This window comes from Contarinia nasturtii, unplaced genomic scaffold (assembly GCF_009176525.2).
Source record: "Contarinia nasturtii isolate CC-2019 unplaced genomic scaffold, AAFC_CNas_1.1 Cnas_scaffold_187, whole genome shotgun sequence".
Taxonomy (NCBI): Eukaryota; Metazoa; Arthropoda; class Insecta; order Diptera; family Cecidomyiidae; genus Contarinia; species Contarinia nasturtii.
The window spans coordinates 5,064,515-5,074,053 of NW_022197544.1; positions in this window are offsets into that span (position 1 = coordinate 5,064,515).

Here is a 9,539-nt window from a genome sequence, read left to right on the forward strand (position 1 = left end):
TATGGTGTTTTTATCATCATACCCACTCATAAAAATATATATCACACTTATCCATACATATCCACGATTTACCTCAACCCTCACAGCGATGCCTGTTATCATTCTTATTTATGTGACCAAAAAGAAAACACCAAAAATCCCAATTAATCATTTATAACATAATTGGAAATCCGGGGCCACAGATCGAAATTCAAACAAATACAAAAACTGCAAAAAGGGAGCTAATTTCGTTAGAAAAGTAATCCCCTTTCATACTACGCATTATTCAAGCATTTTTGTTTGTGCTTTCAAACAGACACATTTGGTCAGAAATACATGACAGTTCAAATTATAACATTCGACATTTCATTGAATTGGAAAAAAAAGTCAAACAACTTGTCAATTAATATTTTTATTTTTGTTGGTGCGCATTTGATATAAAGTTAGACTAACCTTGTAAGCAAGATTAGTCTAATTTTAATATCAAATTAAATATGGATAAATCCATATTCCTGAGAAACTTTTCAATTTTACCAGCCGATCGGAAGAAAAAATTTCGTGAAAAAATATCAAATTTGTTTGCTTATATTGTGCAACTTTGAATCATCACTTGGATGGAAAGCTCTTGTGTTATTTGAAATTTTCAATCGCAATTAAGTCGTAATCGTACGTAATTATATTGAAAAACATCTATGTTTGGCGATAAAATGAAAATAGTAACTCCAAATCGAAATAAGTTCCTTGAAATACTAGCTATATCACTTATTTTATCTCAAGCATACCCAATATGAGCCAATGTCAACTTATTACTGTGTGGTATTGGACGAAATATATTGTAGCCATCGAGATGAAGTGTTTACGTAGTCCAAATGTCTCATCTATATATCTATACATTTTATCTCCACTCCAATCTTCACCTTTTTTTGTAATGGTCATGAAATTAGGCTTGTGTTACAAGTGGTCATCATAATAAGTCGTGAATATCAGATATCGAGAATAGTATACACTACACAAATGACATAAACTTTATATTTTGGAATATAATAAAGAAAAACAAGCCAATCACCTCTATATTGACTCTTGATTCTGTTTGATAAGTCTTCTTCACCCAAGAGGAAAATTTGAAACGTTTTTTAAACATTTTTTGCGTTGAAAAATGTAACGCTTTGGCCCATTTCAATGGTTATTTTTGTGTTGCCTGGTTTAAGTTCTAAATTTCATCTCATAATGACCGCATAACGTGAACAAGATCCAATATGTGCGCGATAAGTTTCAATTTTATAATAACTAATGACTAATTTTGAACGCAAATAAAAAATAAACAATTTTTTTACAAAGTTTTTTTTGTAGTTATATTTCCTCTATATAAGAATAAGAAAATAAAGTTCTCAAAACCTCGACCTAACGTCCAAACTGAACATAATTTATCCGTTAGGGCGTTGGGCTGTCAATTTTTTTTTCATATCAATCTATAGTCTTTTTCTCCTCTTTTTTTTCTTTCCATTGTGACGTTGAATTTGACTGAAACTGCACATAAATCCGGCTCCAATTTCGACCGTGAACATATTTCTAGGCCAACTGGCAATGTTAGTAAGGAATATATTATCATACGTGATTCGAATGTTGAGAGTGAAACATCAACATAACGATAATATTTACTTAAAGAAGACACCCACGTTATGTGCTTTATACACTATTTGTGAATATCATGTGTTGCATTGTGTTTGGGATTTGATGTAGCGTGAAAATTTGCGTGTAAAATATGCTTACCTTTAGGACAAATGTATGAATAATTAAAGTAGTGAATTTTCTCTCCGCAAATATATCCACGTCATAATTTTAAGTATAGAAATTAGAATTTTGTTCAACTGAACAAACTTTGTTAGAAATGAATAAACTTCATGATGCGTGTTGGATTCAAACACATACACATATATACATCCATACATATCGTTCTTCACATCTCTTGCCATAAACTCGCAAATAATTCCCAATGCTACTGTTATCCAAAGTGGAAAAACACCGATGTTCCCACAGCCAACGTGCTAATGAAAAGGGAAAAAAGTATGGGCGCTTATTCTTTTACACAGTCGAAGTTTTTTTTATTAGTTTGAACATTTTTTCCATGCGGATTGACGTCATTCGTGAGCACCGAATTCTGAACAAGTGCTTCTTTCCTCGAGCGTATTCCAAGCTCAAAGGAAGATGAACAGATTTACACTCTCAATGTTTTTTAAAGAGCACGGCATACTCATGCATTATGTGTGAATGTGACCGCACGAAGAAACACCAAATTATCAAAAAATATACCATCAGCATAGTAGCACTTAATGTGTATGTGTATTGTGTATGGTACGAGTTGCACTGATCGAGACGACAACTTGAAATCAATCTATAAAAACTATTACCTATTGAGACATTTTTTAACACAGAAACCAACAGAAGACATTTTTGGCTATGTTATCTTTTAAAGAGATTTATTAATAAATGTTCTAATTCGATTAAAAGAACATTTGAATTCTTTGAAAAATATTCTATCCACTTGTACACATCGAAAAGGATTCCAAAGCTTGATGATACATCAAGCAATACAACGGCAACTAGACATTGATTTGTTGACCGTACACTCTTTTTCTTTCTCCCCAAAAGTTTGCCCCATTTACGAATCAACCGTTGTTATTTTAGTAATGATAATCAATAATATCAGTTAAACGTAAGTATTCTAAAGTCTTCCCTTGGGCCATTACAAGCTTAAGCTAATGTCCAAATTCCCAATCGCATTTCTATCGTTATTTTAAAAGTAAAACTTTTAGCACGATTGACATACCCATTTACTCTAAATAATGTGAACATACATTTTATGACATTTTAAATAGTTTAATTAACAAATCAAGCATCGGTAAAACAAGATTTAGTAAAAATGTTTGAAAGGAGAAAACAGATATTGTAACTTGTTTTTCATTGGAATAACCAGAACAACAACAATATTCGGTTCTTCAGTTTTCAGTAAATAACGAAAGCGATAGTAATTGCTATTGTTTTCCATTCATTACTACAACATACATCATATCTGACCAGAGATTTTTTGATCTTAAATTTTCAAATTTTGCCCCCAAGTGTTTTCAAATTATCATCCCTTAAAACAAGAGCTTTTTTTGTCTCCATTAAAATGTCGTTTAAAATCAACATCACACTTAAATCCCAAACTATACTACTGATTCGTTAATTTTCAAACCAAATTGATAGACAAACTATTTTCAAATTAGTTTCAAAATTGAAATAAAAATGCATTGGAAAATCAAGAAGAAATCCTTCAAAGATAACAGACGGCTTTTCTGCCTTTCGCTTGTTTTTTTTTTCTATTTTGATAGGTAATACAAATACTTTGTACATCCCCAAATGATTTAAAATCGCTGGAAAGTGTGCGTCAATGTAGTTTTCTTTTTCTATTGTCGTTATGTGAATTTCTACACAGCCCAAAGGAATCATAAACGTTTGCTGGAATTTATACCATGAAAGCAATTGATATTCATTGTGAAATCATTTGAACTGGATTTTTATCAGTTAAGGAATAGTACGGAATGAAATTGAATTCGTTTTCTTTTTGCAGGAATGTGTGTTTGTATAAGCCATTAAATGGGTTATTATGATTGTTTTCTAGCACAAGTATTTCATTTATTATGGAATATCGAATTGCTCAATGAGCAATGCATTGTATCTAAATGAAGATTTCAAGCCATTTTATTACCTATTATCTTGATATTGACCAACTTTTCTACCTGATGCATGAAGATTCTACTGGAAAATGGAAATTAATAGTTATCTATTGTATATGTTACGACATTTACGCCATGTTTTGTGCCATTTGGTATCTCCAACGCTCATCCGTTTCACATAAAAATATTCATTGCGTTGCTATTTTTAGATCGAAAGACATAACATAAAACTCAGTGTCAAAAGTGAATAAAAAGCGCCATTTCAGTGCCATGGTCTTGTTGCCATCAGCAAAAAAGGGAAAATAATAAAGTGGAACAGCCTTTAATATCATGGAGTAGATGGGGTCAATGATGACGTTATCCAAGCTGAATTACACGTGCACTTTCTATTATATTCGCAAACTTTGTTAATTTTAAAATTTCTTTTTCGGTTTTTGTCCAAAATATTAGACCTATGCCTGCTCGATTCCTCTTTCCATTGTTATCATTGTTCATCTCATTAATTGCGTTGTACTTTTTCACAAAATTATTCGCTAGTATTAAACATCTTTTGTTTTATTTCCTTCTTCATCGCGTTCATAGTACTCTGTAATCAAATTGCGTGGGTTTACAACAACATAAAAACAGAATTATACAGCAATTTCGACAACATTTCAATTATATAATTTGAGCACTCACTCACTATGTAATTAAAAGACAATTTTTTTTTGAAAACATCGGTGTTTTTAGGGAGTGACAAAAGGATGAGAAATATGATAAAATTTGCGTATTGAAAATGAGTTGCTTTTTTTAAAAAATTAAAGTCAAGATACTGTGGTGAAAAATTTCCAAACAGAAACCAATAATTAAATATCAAAACATAAAAAACCTGATTGCAACGTCAGAGGCAGATCGTAAATATTGAAAATAATGTCGTTATGTAAACTTTCCAATATCACGTTCAACCACATCAGAAAAGACATTTTTTGATTAAAGGTAAATTTTCATTATGAATTTAAAAGCTATTTGAGAAAGTGACACACCCACCCAGACCATTTCAGATTTTCAAGCGAAAGAAAAACAACAACAACAACAACTTCATAATATTCTCTCCCTCAACAGTTGACAGTCCTTTAAAAAATTATTAGTGTATGTTAGAAGAAAATTCGATTTTCCTTTGTGCTGTCGAGAGCAGCTTCTGAAAAAAAGCATCAAAAGATAAAAAAGAAGAAGGATCTGTTTTTCATCCGTTTCGTTAGACTATGATAAAATATACATATCATGAAGCATGAAACGATGTTGAAGGTGAAAATAACTTTTAATAAAACATTTTCCTATTCAAAAGATACTGTTAGCAATAAAAGTGCCGATGAAAACAAAATGGATGGGGATACGTGGATGTCAACACAATGTAAGAAGAAAATTTAATTAAAAAATTAAAAGTTTGTAAAATTGTTTGGTGCCTACGTTTATCTTTTCGTGGATATAGTTTCAATCAAATAAGATTTTTTTTGTGTGCAAAATACTGCATCGCAAAGCAATAAGTTATATTTGACTAATAAATATAAAACTAAAAACTATTATGTCAATATAAAATGTGGAACTTGTACGATTTTTGCCTTTAACATTATAGTTGACAAACTCGCACTTATGCTCGCTAAATGCGAACTTAAACTTTTTGTTCGTATAATTGAGAGAATCAAAGAATTGCGAAGAAAAATCAATGAATCTTAAGACAAAGCCGGAGAGTACATGAATCACTGTATTTTGGCGTAATATTTTTGAAATTGTAGACAATACGATCTTGGGTTTCAGTTTAATTATCTCGAAAATATGATCTATTTAAACGAGAACGGTGCATATTCTGTCAAATATGGCGTCAAGTAACTGCAGAAATTTTAAATAACATCTTCATTAAACAGACTTTTAATATGCAACGAATGTCACTATCTAATAATATCTTTCGCTCTCATTTACAATATCTATTGTAACTGGTAATCTTACCAGTGGAAAATCTAAACATAAATTGTGAATCATAAATAAAACAACAAACAATGTGCCCACATTGTGCACGTTGGTGTTCAAAGATTAAAGGTAACATTTGAATCTTTACGGTAAAAAAAACTAGCTCATATTTCGCATTGAATAACTTTGCATTAAAATGTTCACATCGAATTTTGTACAAATCACAAGCAACAATATATACGAACAAATGTTTGCTGGAATAAAATACGACTTGCTTTTTTAGCTCTGGCGATTCATTTCATGCTATGTTGATTGATGTGACGCACCAAAAAAAAAGTTTTTCCAACGTATAATAGACGTCATCATATAAAGTCTCATCTAACAAAAATCCCTTTTAATGCATGTCCACAAACTCTGATACTAAAGGTTTGTTTTCCATTCAACATTCCATACATGTCCATGCAGTAAAAATGCTAGCATAGCAATGATGAAAATATCAAAGAGAAAATAAATCTGAATAGAAAATGTTACCCGCTTCATAATGTAAGCTTGTATTTGAAAGTTCGTTGCAACAATATCAGCGCAATGTACCGTTTGTCTAAGTGAGCGAAGGTGATAATGACAATTCAAAGTGTTGACGTGCTCACAATTGTCACTATGCTTGAATTCCATACCAAAGTAAATCGCTTTGAACACATGCAATGCAAAAGATAGAATAGTTTAATGCAAATCAACGGTATACGCGCACCGTTTCGAATAATGTTAGGGAAAAAAAAAGAAGAAGAAGAAATCACATTGAATTGAGAGATGCATTCAACAATGCCAAGAGCCTTACGTTATGCTTGGAAACTGTTCTTAATATTCAGTGCACATTAATGGAAGCTTTTTACTACATAATATGGATAAAGGATGCAACTAGCTCGTTTAAAACAACCGTCTGATAGGATTATTTAAAGAGTACTTTCACATTCAATCTCTGATAATAGATTCAACTCTTGACTTGATTTTGTGTCTATTAAATGACAACCTTTTAAATTAGGTTCATTTGATGTACTACATTCTTACCTAGCATGTATTTCATATACATATATCACTCAGCTATCAACGCTGAACATATATGACATGCGCCTTTTGAACGATTTTTATGATTTCATGCTTTATCACCTCAATCGCAACAAACTTGTTGCACGTTATTTCAGATTTTTCCATTTAAAACTAGCAAAACCATTTCAACGATATAAATATGCGTGGATTTGATTCTTTTTTGTTGAAATAGATCCCATTTGAATGTTATATATATTTAAAAGCCCACTTAAACCGTATTAAGGGTAAATGTATTATTTCAGACCTACCACACGATCTTTTTTTTCTTCAAAAATATATATAAGAGCGAGAAAGATTTCGACACGTTTCTCTATCGAACGAAGATAGCGGTCATTAAAATATTAACAAAGAGTTTCTTTTCATTTATTTAGAACGGAAGCATCTTACCCTTATCTTGTTATTTCTCGTCATTTCTTCCATTTGTACCGTTTTACCTGTATAATTTCGAAACGGTATAGTATATTCGTCATCAGTTAATCACTAAATTAAGTCTGGCCAATTTTTAATTGAATAATAGAGGAGATTTTGTTTCGAAAAAGTTTGATTATGTTTCACAGCTCCCACATACTTAGTGTGGGCTGACTAGCCGAATATTTTGCCATGTATTTTAACGATTTTTGCTATTTCTATTATAAGCTCAATCACTCGACCGATGCAAATAGTAAAGTCGTTAGTGCTTTCAGGTTTTTTTTTACCATACCATAAACATTTCGCATAACTTACATCAAACATAGATTAAATTTTAGTTATTATACTTCATAATAAATTGAAATGAACTTTTAAGCACGATATTAATTTCAAAAAAGGAGATGAGTCCTGCAAAAAAATGAATCCACGAAGGATTATGTGTTATATCTTTTCATTAATATTTGTGCTTCTGGGTTAAATGACAATTTAGCTCATAGCTGAACAAAATGGGAGCAACGAGGATTGGATGAATTTTTAAAAAGAAAATGAGTTAAACGATTACATGTGAAAAACGATTCAATAATTCGACATTCTTTGCACGATTGAATCATGCTAGACATGTATGGGAGAGAGCATGAGCCAACATATCGAAATAACAATTGGAAATGAATGAAAATTATGAAAAACATGAAGAAAGACGCGTAAGAATGACGACAAATAGACAAATAAATAAGCAAACAAACACCAATCATAGCAATCAAATGTGAAGTTATATGAAATGTAAGCAAACTAAAATGGAACGATTTACTTTGATGGGAAATTGGTAGCAGGCTTGTGTGACACTCAAGTAATTTTTCGATTTTTAATGCTAGGGGGTAGATACATGTTCAAAATGTAGAATCCACTTAGTTTTGAAGAATACATTTGGATTCGGTGAAACTTGAAGCTAAAACCACGATTTTCGTGATTACATACATCCAAGATGGCGGCATACAAACGTATGGAACTAGGCTGTGTGCACTTGTATTTTTGAAAATAGTAAAACGAAGAATATTTCAATATCGGCGATTACATCACAATTCGGAGATTACGAATATATGTGTCTAACCCCCAGGTTGAATGTATCAACGGTTTAAGAAAGAAAGAAAAAACGCCAGCCATAGAAAAGCTTTTTTTGGATAGAAAACTATTTTTAGGCATCACGTAAAGCAATAAAAAGCGCACGCACACACACGAAATATGTTTTCGTGTTCAGTGTATTATATGAATTTGTCTTGAAGCTACGCAGCAAAGAATCAACGAAACATGAATGGCAACAGTATCAAACCATAATCAAATTATTATTTATGATAAGTTACGCCTAAAAATTTGAATTCAAAGCCTAACTAGACGTGTTCCGTGCTCAATGGTCACAATTTTCTTCAATGAATGTGACTATATTGATTGTGGAACAAAAAATCCAATACGTATGAAATTGATGATAGTCTTTAGTTATCTCTCATATGTGACGGTTCATCACAGTTGTACTTTGATGGAAAGAAATGACAGATTCGCTTCTAGGAAACCATAAGGTCCATCACTATGTCAAATTTATTGAGCTTTTGAATGATTCAGCGATAGATGTTGTCATTATCAGTCTATGTATGGATATCCATCCGAGATATTTTAGAATATCTGGATATTCAACGCAACTGCACAGCGCCAGAGCTGTGTGCGTCGCAAATAGAATCTACGGTATGTCGCGACGTATATGTGTATCAAGTGTCGAACGTACACAGTCACACTGTGTCTGTATTTTACGTGTAGCGACATACCGTTGATTATAAGTGCGACGCACACAGCTCTGGCTCTGTGCAGTTGCGTTAAATATCCAGATATTTCAAAATATCTCGGATGGATATCCATCCGAAATACATAGACTGGTCATTATTCAATTTGTACATGTACTAAAGTGACCACTTTACAATATTGTTAATATTGATTTGTTTTACTTATTGGTCAAAATTGCGATTACATAACGACAATATATCTAAATCTGTATATATTTTTCGAAATGTTTGCTGGCAGAAAGTTGCTGCTTACTTCTATTCAAATTCAGACTTTCACAAATTCGGTGTGTTTGTATTTCTATTATTGTACTTTCTTTTTTCTCCCTCATTTTCATTTTAGTACTGTGGCCAATTGTGTCGTGGCAAACTATTAAGTATCCGACTTCCGAATGAATGATATGCTTCTGTTTTATTTTCTTGATATTCAACTAGTCGTGAACGTAAAACATTCATGTGCCGCCAAGAAACAGGCCACACTATAGAAACATTGGTTTTGGTGATGTATGAAACCGGTGTCACATTAAATATACGCAGAATGGACAAAATAAATAGCAAATTT